Source organism: Carettochelys insculpta, chromosome 2, assembly GCF_033958435.1.
Source record: "Carettochelys insculpta isolate YL-2023 chromosome 2, ASM3395843v1, whole genome shotgun sequence".
NCBI classification, from domain to species: Eukaryota; Metazoa; Chordata; order Testudines; family Carettochelyidae; genus Carettochelys; species Carettochelys insculpta.
This window is the reverse complement of record NC_134138.1, coordinates 23,767,067-23,779,169: the sequence shown is the minus strand read 5'-3', so window position 1 is coordinate 23,779,169 and position 12,103 is coordinate 23,767,067.

Genomic DNA, 12,103 nt, shown 5'->3' with positions numbered 1-12,103 from the left:
GAATCTTTCCATAACAACTCCTTTCGCATGCCAATATTCTTTTCGAATCTTTCATTATCACCTGTCTCACATCCATACAGCATGCTGCTGAATACACACGTTTTCAAGATGCCCAGCTTCATTGTTAAGCTAATTGCTTTGCTTTTCCAGATCTTATCCATCGCCTTCAAACTCACTCTTGCTTTCACTATTCTAGTCGCTATTTCCTTCTTACAGTCTACATCATATGTTATGTTGCTCCCCAGATATGAGAACTTCTCTACATTTTCTAGTTCAATACCATCCACACTGATCTTCCTTCCTATTTCCTTATCTCCAAATACCATTGATTTTGTTTTATCGATGTTCAGAATCAGTCCGTACCACTTCCCTTCTTCGTTTAACACCTGCACCGCTTTTGCTAGCTTCTCCTCAACTGCCTCAATGATAACTATATCATCCGCAAACCTCAAGTTGTTAATTCTTTTCCTGTGCACAGATATCCCTTCTACCTCTTCCTTGATCTTGTCCATCGCTCTCTCCAGATGTGTGATGAAGATACGTGGCGATATTGGATCTCCTTGTCTCGTACCTCTACTTGTTTTAAACCAACTTCCCAACTCCCTGCATGTTCTCACCACTGCCTCCGCATAATCATTGATATATTTCAACAACCATATTAGTCTGTTATCCTCTCTGTATGACTCCAACACTGCCCAAGTCACTTTCTGATCTATACTGTCAAATGCCTTTTGAAAATCGACGAAGTAAGTATATACATTTTTGTTCTTTCATCAAGCTTTCTCTGCTATCAGTCTTAGTGCCAGTATCTGCTGTATGTACACAGACAATGAAGCTTAAATCTGTGTAATGCTTTCTGAAAAGTCTTCAAGTGGCAGAACCCTGGCCTACATCTTAGGCTATGTCTACACTATCCTGGAAGATCAACCTACTTAGTGTTGATCTTTCAGGTTTGATTTCATGCATCTGGTAAGGATATGGGAAATCTACCTTTCAGGGGTCACAGTTGGCTTCAAAACTCCTTATGAGAGGTGAGGAGTAAGAGATGTTGACTGGGGAAACTCTCCCATTGGCCTTGTTAAGTGAGGACAGCCTAGTAAACTGAGCACAGATACATCAATTCTAACTACACAATTGCTGTCAATTTACACTTAACTTACTTTGCCTAGTGTAGACATAGTCTTAGCAGAATTAAACTAAGGTGCAGGAAAAAACAAGGATGATAGAATGATTTGTAATAATTGCTGTAGCCTTTCCCTACCCTGCTGCATATGCACAGATTCAGCTTTATGACACTACTTGTGTTCTTTATATCAATTATATAAGTAAACAGTAATGGTAGTGCAGCTGTTTTCATCCCAGAATTTTATGAGTGAGACAAGATAGGTGAGGTAATATCTTTGAGAGGACAAACTTGGTGGAAGGAACAAGATTTTGACCTTTGCAGATCTGCAGGGTGGGAGAAATCATTAAGAGTAAGGGTTTCCCATGCTGTATCGTTTAAAATGAGATGGGAAATTAAGGGTTAAGAGGTAGTACTGTGTGTGGCAATTTAATGTGGTGAACCATAAAAGCAGTGTCTCTGTTACATTCTTAACTCAGCTGGGCACTCAGAACCATGGACTTCAGTTCCCAGACTTGCCGTGTGAAGGTATTGTGTTGTTTCCATTTGAGGCTGAGGACTGAGAGGTCAGATATGAAGTAATTGCTTTGTGGAGAGAGTCATTCACATACACATTGTCATCTGAGGATGAGAGTCAAATGAAAGAATGAATAAAACCTACAGACCTGGCCATAATGTAACTAGCCCATCCCTACCATGCACACTTTACTTTATTATTATTTGTATTGGGGATAGCGTAACTAGATAGCAACTGCGAAAAATCAGGACGCTTTCTTTTTGGGGAAAAGGGATAATAAAAATAGCCCATATAAGACAAAGCTTGTGATATCAGGACATTTGGTCACTCTAAGCTAGTGTCACATTACAAAGTGAAACTGTTCATGCTAACATTTTTACCAGTGTAAATTGTAGCCTGGGTTTTGAAAAGTGTTTTGTGCTGCACAAGCCAGCTGAAATGGAAGAGGTCAACATTTCCATGTCTGCCTATCTTTAAATCTGGGCTTCAGCTGCACGACCAGTGAAGGCAGAGCTACAGCCATAGGCTGGAAGAGATTTCTGTAGAAGTTTTTATTTCCGGCAGTGATTCCATTCTGTGCTGCACCTTGCTGTAGTTTTCCCTAACAATAATGCAGCCTGACAAAACTGTTAGCATAATGATGATTTATAGTGATGTTGTAAAGATTAAAGACCAATTGGAGAAGTAATAATCACAAACGTTCCTTCAATGAAGCGGTGGATGTGTGTGACTCAGTAAACAGCTGCCAGGCACAGTTGCCCAGTAGGAAATATTCTAGTATTCTGGAAAAAAATTTATTGCACTAAGCAAACACTAAAGCAATATAAAAAGCTGTATTTGGCTTGTATCTGAAGTCTGGTAGCTGCTTCATGTTAATCATAAAGACGTACGTGGTGATTATTTTTTTTAAATGGCTACAGCCTAGTTATGCAGTAACTCTTGGACACAGATGTATTTTTGCAATATTTTCTACCTGTGTAACTCTATTTTGTTAGAGAATTGAGAATGTTGTAAATAAGTTTAACTGTACAAGGCCTTCAGCTACAAGCTCTCTCTTGCCTTGCTTACTGACTCAAATAGGTTTGAGGCTAAGGGCTGAGTCAGGAAAGCATGCCATTGTTCATCTTGCCTCTACCCCTATAAAAAAACCCACATGTGACAAACAAAGCTGCTTCTATGGAGGAAACTGCTTCTCAGACCATCTTAGGGTCAGACTCCAAATTCATTTGCCTTCGTGTTATATCCCCTTCTCCCCATTTAATTTTGTAAGCTCGCTGGGACAGGTGGGCTATGTCTACACAACAGCCTAACCTCACATTGCATAGCTTATTTCAAGTCCATTTTGAAATAGGCTATTTTGGCATGTGGCACTGTCTAAACGATGCCTTATGATGAAATAAAACACTATTTTGAGGCATCCTTGTAACTCCTCCAGCCCTCAGGTATCCAGGGGTGCTAGAATACCACACCCATAATCTCAAAATTTTTGGAAACAACAAGCACATTTCTTAGATGCGGGCAGCTATTTCAGGATGCCACCATACACTGAAATAATTGTCTTATCTATTGGTTGTACCATGCTGAGTGCAAAGGGACCCTAATCCTTATTCAGGTCTGACATATTAATGTTTACCACAGGTAGCTCTGCCCATCTTTTTACCTCTGGTTTTACTTGTATTTTTAATCATTTCAGCTATTGCTTGAGGCTTTTCTTTCCCCTTGTCTTCTCTAGCATGCTGCAATTTTATTTTATTACCTTAAATACCCCTTGTTTAAGTTCTCAAGCCACTTTACAAACATCTGCTATGGCTCCAAGATCTCTGTAAAGTATCAATGGTGTTATTAGAATGGACAGCTCCAGTAGAAGCTGTAACCTCTCAGCCAAACTTACCCAACACCTTTGTGAAGTAGGGATAAGAATAAACAATGAAAACAATATGTGAGCTCCCAGTGAAATTAACCTTTTCTGGAACATGGTGAATCTTCTATTTAGGGGAACACAGGGGAGGTACCTGTGTCACCAAGTTGAGAGCTCTGGGGTGAAGCTGAGACTACAGTGGGACATTAAACTGAAGAATATAGGTAGGTTTGGTGAGGACAGTGAGATTCAGGCTAACATTATTTTAAAATGTGTCGTGGGCTGACCAGAAATGGATGGGCTGTTACTTTTAATGTCTGAAAATTAGCAACTCCACCAGGACATTGCTATCTGGGTATTGGGTCACTTTTTAACACGGAAGAATAAAGGGAACTTCCTGCTGGATCATCACTGTCTAGGTTTTCCTTTATCTCCTAGCTATAGTCTTGAGCAATCAGGGACTTTCTGGCAATAGTCTCTCTAATTTTTTTCAATCCATGTACATAATTAATTTTATGTGCACTGAGACAGGTGCAGTTGTGAAACACCAGTAGAAATGTATTCTGCTGGCTGTGAGCACTCTGCTAATTAGCTGGGTGGCACCTGAATCTCTCCTGGGTGGCCACCCTAGTGCCCAGCTTACGGGGCATTTAAAAAAAATCCCCACACTTTGGTAATTAAATGGAATGTAAAAACTTATTTGTGTGTAATAGTTATTTTCCAGGTCAACATAACCCACTGTTTTAAGTAACTACAGCACCACTAAATATCAAAGGATAAATCTCCTCTAGCATCTTGCTTTTCAGTTCAGCGCACCAGTGTACTAACCCCTCGCCAGGTCAACTCACATTCTTTCTCAGATTAGGTTGTCACGCCTAATAAAACTATATTGGTACCAAAAGGTAAGGAGAGCACTAGAAATTAGCATGTCTGGAATGTTAACAAAGAAGCAAATGCATGAACTGATATAGATGTCATTTAGGTGGTCCCTTCTGGGCTTCAACTTCATGACTCTATTTGCAATTATAATTATCAGCTGATTTGCTGTTTTGTTAAGGGCTCAGAGCAGCAATAATAAGAAAGGCAATCCGTTCCCATGGGCATATGGCTTCTACTGAAGTATTAGTGTTTCTCTTCTAAATTAAACTGGAGCAGAGACTTCTTGGGAAACCAGAGCATGTTTTAAGATCCTGTTGGAACAGGTATAGTTTTGAGCTCATACCTTTTGGATTCCATCACTTCATTTTCAGTTGTTTTCACTCAAAGTGCTCCTACTTTCAAGCTAAAAAAAAAGCTTGGCAAGATTTAGAAAATTTTGCAGGTTCTTTTTCATTCTGAAAACTGAAAAAATAAAACCTAATATTGTATGAGCATCCATCCATTTAAAATAATAATAAAAAAAACCCCTCCCTGGTTTCACTTACACAAAAGCTACATCTTCACTAGAGCGCCATTTCGAAATGTCACCTTTCGAAAGAGAATGGTCAAAAGACGCCTGCGTCTACACACAGGCTGGGGCTGGCCCCGTTGATGAGCACCGTCAAAAGGGCCACATGCCACGGTGAAAGGTGCCATCCAGGCTGTCAAAAGAGAACGTCCACACACACACATGCCCTCTTTTGAAAGAACATGGCAGGAAATGCTGTGGACGAGGTCACAGGGCAGCCAAGCCCTTCTGGGGCTGCAGCAAGCCACTCCATTAAAGGGACCCTCCCCAACCCTCTCAGCCTGCAAAGCACGAGGCCTGTGGAGATGCCACAAGCCCTGCAGACACAGTCCCTGAAGGAAAGGACATGGACTAGCAGCAGCTGGAAACCCTGCTGGCTGCTGCCAGCGGAGTGGGCGCCCTGCTGGCTGCAGCACTGATGACTGCCTTGAAGCTCCTGGCAGGGCCACCCTGCCCAGGGACAGAAAGGATGACCCAGACCCTGGGGTCCTCTGCCCAACCGCAGGCACTCCACTGGCTCTGGAGATACCCCACCAGCTCCGAGTGGTAGGAGCAACTGGTCATGAGGGATTGGGATGACAATCTGTGGCTCCAGAATTTCCAGATGTAGCAGCAGACCTTCCTGGAGCTGTGCCAGTGGCTGTCCCCAGCTCTGAGACACCAGGACACCCGGATGTGATGTGCCCTCCCTGTGGAGAAGACTGTTGCAATAGCTGTCTGGAAGCTGGCCACTCCAGAGAGCTACCGCTCCGTGGGACACCAGTTTGGTGTGGACAAGGCCACAGTTAGGGCCATCATGAAGGAGGTAAGGAGGCCTAGGCATGCACCCACCAGGAGAGGGTAGGGCCCAGGGGAGGTAAGAGGGGGCTGAGTTGGGGTCCAGGAGGGGCTGGGGTGGGGGACGGGCACACCCTGCACACCCTCACAGGTTCCTTTGTCCTCCCCTGCAGGTGGTATGCACCCTCAGTGCCATGCTTCTGCAGAGTGTCATCTGCATGGGGGACCTGGATGAGGCCATCGCGGGCTTTGCCACACTGGGGTTGCTGAATTGCTTTGGGGACCTGGATGGGACCCACATACCTACCTGCATCCCAGAGCTCAGCAGAGGACAGTTCGTAAACAGGAAGGCTACCATTCAGTGGTACTGCAGGCCATGGTGGACAGTCAAGGCCGGTTCCAGGAAGCATATGTGGGCTGGCCTGGCTGCACCCATGATGCGCTGGTGTTCCAGAACTTGGGCCTGTGCCGCTGGCTGGAGGCAGGGACCTACATCCCCCAGTGAGAGATCCTGCTGGGGTACGCCGCTGTGCCCCTCTGCCTGATGGTCAATACGGTATACCTGCATGAGTCCTGGCTCATGCTGCCCTATATGGGCCAACCCACCCCCAGCCAGAAACACTTCAATGGCCAGCTCAGCCACGCCTGCCAGGTGGTTGAGCACACCTTCGGCTGCTTGAAGGGGCGGTGGCACTTTCTTCTGGCTTGCCTGGAGGTGGGCGTCCTCAACAGTCTGTAGGTGGTCGGCACCTGCTGCACGCTCACAACATTGTGGAGAGTAAGAGGAGGCCATCATGCAGTGGTAGGCATCTAAAACTGGCACAGGCTACACCCAGCCAGCCACCATCCCTAGCCACCAGGCCCATCAGGCCCAGGAGGCCCTGTGCCGGTAGTTTGACTAGGGACCCCATTGAGTGCTTCCCTGGCCACCCCCCTGGCAGGCCTCCTTCACACACACCCCCACTCTGCACCCCCCACATCTGCACACTCCCACAGACTGCCCCTGCCTCCTGCACATCACCCCCTGCACCGAGCACACAGCATGAAGGGGGGGTTGGAAAAATAAAAGTGTATATTGTGAACTACAAAAAAATGTGTGAGTAATACCTAATGGCAAGAATTACAGAACTTCCAACTATTTATTGGAGGGGGGGGCTAACTATTTACAGGGGTAGGGTGACCATCACTCTGGGGCAAGGGTGGATGGGCGTGACCCATGCCGGTTCCAGGTCCCATGCCCTTGCCTCATCCAGGGTCCCTGGGGGCGCTGGGAGGGGGCAGGGAGTAAGGGAAGGTGGGGCCCCGCATTGGCCTCGTGCCAGTGGTCTGGGTCAGTGGGGTCCTTCCCCAGGGAGGCTGGAGGGTGGGGCCACAGTGGATGGGGCAGCAGGGGCGGAAGCAGGGTGGCAGCAGGGCCAGCAGCTCTCAATACATGGCTGCCACATCCCTAAATGTGGAGGTGAACTCCCCCTAGTCTGCCGGGTGCCAGGCGGTCTCCTCCTCCTCAAAGTGGAGCCAGCACTCTGCCAGCTCCATCTGGCACCAGGTGGAGGCAGCGAGTGCGGGGGGGTCCAACACTGGGCGCCTCTGGCTCTGCCATAACTGGGACCATGCTGGTGCTGGGGGTGGCTCTGGCCAGTTGCTGTCCCTCGCCTCTTGGGGGGCGCTGTCTGGAATGACCACTGGGACAAGACTTTCCTGTCCCTCGGATGGTGTGGCTGTGGAAACAGGAAGACAGGAACAGGCCATGAGTACCGACCCCTGCCCCGTGACCCCCGTCCCTGTGTTGGCACCAGGTTCCAATCCCCTGTCCCCTGTCCATGGATGTGGTGGCGCATCCCCTTTCTGCAGTTCCCCCCGCCACCTCACCCCCTGGGGGCAGAACACTGTGCTGTCCACAGGAGCAGATCCTGATGGGCACTGGCGGCCGTGATGCCATCCCAGGGCCATGGTCCAGCTGGGCCCTGGCAGGCTGGGGTCTTCCGTGGGTGTGGGAGGCCCCCGGTCATGTATGGTGTCCTCACCCCATGATCTGGGGTGTGTGCCATGTTGGGTACATGCCTGAGGGTCCACCACTGAGGTTGGTGGATGGCTTCTGGCTGATGCCTGGTGGTACGGGGCTGGCCGAAGGTCCTGGCTCCTGCTCCTCTCCTGGCTGGGCCTCCTCAGCTGAGGTGTCCAGGAGGGTCAGTGCAGCATAGGTGTTCCAGGGGCCCAGGATGCTCCTGAGCTCCTGATAGAAGGGGCACAAAGCGGGGGCAGCCCCTGACTGACTGAGTGAGTCCCGAGCCCAGGCATAACCCTGCCGCAGCTCCTTGACCTTACTCTTGATTTGGTCAGGAGTGCGGAAGGGGTGACCCCAGGTACTCAGGCCCTCAGCCAGCCAGGCAAAGGCTGCCATGTTCCGCCGCTTTGTGCCCATGAGCTGGAGTACCTCCTCCTGCCAGATCCCCAGCAGATCCCAGAGCTCATGCTCCATCTAGGAGGGGGTGTGCTCCGCCCCACCCCCATCTGGACCCTTGGGAGGCCTGGGTGCACTTGGCAGGAGGGAGGGGGTCTAGGGATCCTGACCAACCCGGCAGCTGGCCATGGCCATCTGGCAGCTGCTCAGGGTGTCACCGAGGCATGCAGGGACAGCACATGCAAGGACTGCTGCCTGCACGCTCTCAGCTTCCTGCAATGGGGTTTCTGGGTCCGTGGGGCTTTAAAAGCTGCTGCATGCACAGACTATAGAGCTCCAGAGGGGCTGGGCAGCGTGTCTCCACCTAACAGCTGATCACCACCATGGCAGATCCTGCTCTTTCGAAAAAGTGGGACACGGAGCATGTACGTGTGTCCTTCTTCAGACAATGGTATGAAAAGGGCGGCATCTTTCTCTTTTCTGTTTGGAAGAGCAGTTTAGATTCCTGTGGTGCCTACTGCAGATTTCATGTTTGAAAGAGTGCACAGTATGTGTATATGCGCCACGCGCTACTCCGACCTGAGGCTGCTCTTTTGAAAGAACTGCCTAGTATAGATACAGCTAAAGAGTCTGAAGAAATTTCTGGCAGTGAGAGCAAGTAGATTTTCTTCTGGAGTGATACCCAATTAAGCCATTCTTGGATGGAGTAGAAAATTTTCATTCTGTTCCTACAGTTTATCTATTCTTATATTTTTCCAATATTTGTACCATGCATTCTTTTCCATCTCCAATGCCTGTTAATTTCTTTTCCTTGGTTTCTAGGGGTAGGTCTAAACAGCAAAGTTAGTTCAAAATACATGACGCAACCACTATTTTGAAATAAATTTGAAAGAGCAGTTAACTTATTTTCAAATTGATAAACCTCCTTTAGGCTACATCTACGCTTACAAAAAACTTCAAAATGGCCATGCTAATGGCCAATTCGAAGAATACTAATGAGGCACTGAAATGATAGGAATAAGGGTATTTCGATGTTTGCAGGGCCCTTTCGAAAAGGATCCCCGGGTAGATGAGCTGTGGGCAAGCGAAATTTTGAAGTGCTGCAGCCACCGGCATGCTAATGAGGTGCAGAATATTCATTTCAATACCTCGTTAGTATTCTTCGAAATGGCCATTTTGAAGTTTTTTGTAAGTGTAGACATGGCCTTAATAAGGAATAGCACCAATTTTGAAAAAGCCGTTAAGACAGGGAATAGCACTATTTCAAAATAAGCCACAGTGCATCCAATGGTTCTATTTTGAAATAGGTGCTATGTGTCTAAATGATGTATTTCAAAATAGCACTTAGCTGTTTTGAAATGCATTTTTGTGTGTAGCAGCATTATTTCAAGATAAGCTAGTTTTCTTTTGTACATCAACAGAATTAAAATGAACAGGTGCCACTCAGTTACATGTGTGCAATGCCACTGACAGTTCTGGGGGTTTCACAGGGATCAAGAAGAACATAATCTGGCCTACAAGGCATTTGTTACTGCATGGTAAGGATTAGATGCCAGGGGTATGAACTAGAGCTTGTTGGGAATTCTTTCTCTATTTTTGGCTCATTTGTCAACTTTGAAACTGTTTGGTGGACAAGGTCCATTTTGATAAATTTCCCATTTCAAATGAATTTTGAAATGAAAAAAAAAATCTCTTTTTTGGGTTGAAATGTAAAGTACGTTTATATTTCAAAATTTTAAAAACCTCACTGTAAAGAAAATGTTTTGGAATTCCAGAAATTAAACATTTTGTTTGACCTGATATGATTTATCAGTTTGGGAATATTTTCAAGAATTTGACTGGTCACCTCCATTTGGGACTGGAAAAATCTTTGAAATCTTGAAATATTTTTCAGGCTGTGAAAGTATTTCCTAGTCAGCTGTAATAAGTACCCATCTTGATATGTCAGATCTCAGGTGAGTTCACAAGATTAGCTGTTTAAAAACAATCTTATTTGTAAAGTAGTGGATAAATCATTGAGAAGGAATAGCATGGAACTTCATATGTTGTTCTTTATATTGTTATTTTTTCATAGGAGTGTCAAAGTTTAATAATACCTTTGTGTGGGGGGTGGGTTTTTTTAAACCTCTGTGCAGAACAGAACTTTTCTGTTCTAAAATACCCAACAGTGTCTCTTTAACTAGTCTAATTCTTCCAGCTTTCTGGCTTTTGGACTGCACAAAAGAGGGCTAACACTCACTAATATTTTATCTACTCCCATTTTGAATTGTGTATGTGGCCATGTTTTAATTAAAGGAAGAAGCCATGCAGTAGAAAAAAAGGTTCCTCTGAGTCCAGTCTGAAACAAAACTGGTCTTGATTTTGCCAGTTTGAGATTAGACAGTTTAATTCTGAAGTTTAATTTAAAAAAATTATAATTACACTGTAAGTGCAACCCTCATAATCCTTAAATGGAAAAAGTAGCTACACATTGTCATATACAGGTCTGCATAGTCTGCAAAATTTCTAGTTCACAGTGCTTAACTAGGCAGTGTCTAACTGTGTGATAACAGCACTGTACCCAATTCAAGCTGCAACATGCTGCCCTTACAAACTTCTGCATGTCCTTCTTGCATAAAAGCAAACTGAACGGAATATAAATCTATTTGACAAAGTCATTGGGGGATTAGAAAACAGAATGCGGCAATAAATATGGTAATTAGGTAATTTGAGACTTAAAGCACAGCATTCTTTGAAAATGCAATTTCAGGACTGAGGACCAGTGGTGAATTTTGTACCATTAAGGAGAGTTATGATAAAATACAAACTTTTAAATGATATTTAGATCTTTTTATTGGGAAATTAATAACTTTTTTCTGTTCATGCTAGAAGAGTTTTAATAATAAAGCCAGGTGTAGAAATTTTTTACACACATATGCACGCACTCGATCTCTGGCAGCTGAACGGGGTATAGCCTTCAACCCGGCTGTCAATAAACCAATGGGGGACCTTCTCCATTAGCAACAGAGAGCATGGGGATTGCAGATCATTAAGAATTCTACTCAACATCTATTTTTAAAGAAATATCACTCATTAATTTAATGGCTCTGAAATGTTAATTATGTTTTGCCATTTTGTAGATGGGAGTATTATGTTCCTCATTAAGATCTGTACGTACTTCCAATATATTGTGTTTTCCATTATTATAATGCCTCAGTAACTCCAGTGGACATTTCTTTTACGAGCAGTGGTTTTCCTACATAGGCTCTGTAGTTCTTAAATAGACATGGGACAAATGAAAGAAGGACATTAGCCTAAATGCGTAATATAGAAGTCTTTAGATACCACCAGTCAGTAGCACTGAGAGGTGCCGGGCCCCCCACAACTTGCTGTGGGGACCACAGCTCTGTGCCCTGGAAGGGGTGGGGTCAAAGGCAAAAGGGGCAGGGCCTAGGGCAGTCAGCCCTCAGCATCACCCAGACCAGGGTTCTGGACCCCTCCCCTGCATTCCCTGACAGCCCAGTACCATTTGTCACTTGATCACCATAACAACTTGTGTCTAGCAGATTTCTGGCCAGCTACCTAGCAAAAATACTGAAAATATTCTAATGGGCTTTAACTGATACTTTCTTGTATTAACTTTTAACAATAAGGCCTATAAGATATTTAGCTGATATCTTCACTGATAAATGTACCTCTGTCTGGGTGTATGCATTTATCAGTCAGCTCCTCATGTCAATTTGTCCTAAGGCCTTGTTTGGTCAAGCTAAATATTTTACAGGCTTTATTGTTACAATGTTAACCAATACATATATCTCCCCTCTGTCTTCAGTATAGCCTGTCCTTTAATACAGCCACGTTCGCATTTTGAGAGTGAGGAATTCGCTTTTGAGCAGATCACATCCCCATTTCCTGTAATTTTCTATCCTGAAAGCAGAACCTTTTTCTGACACAGGACTTCTTGGAGAGCAGACTCCCAGGGTTTATGTCACTGGAATAAG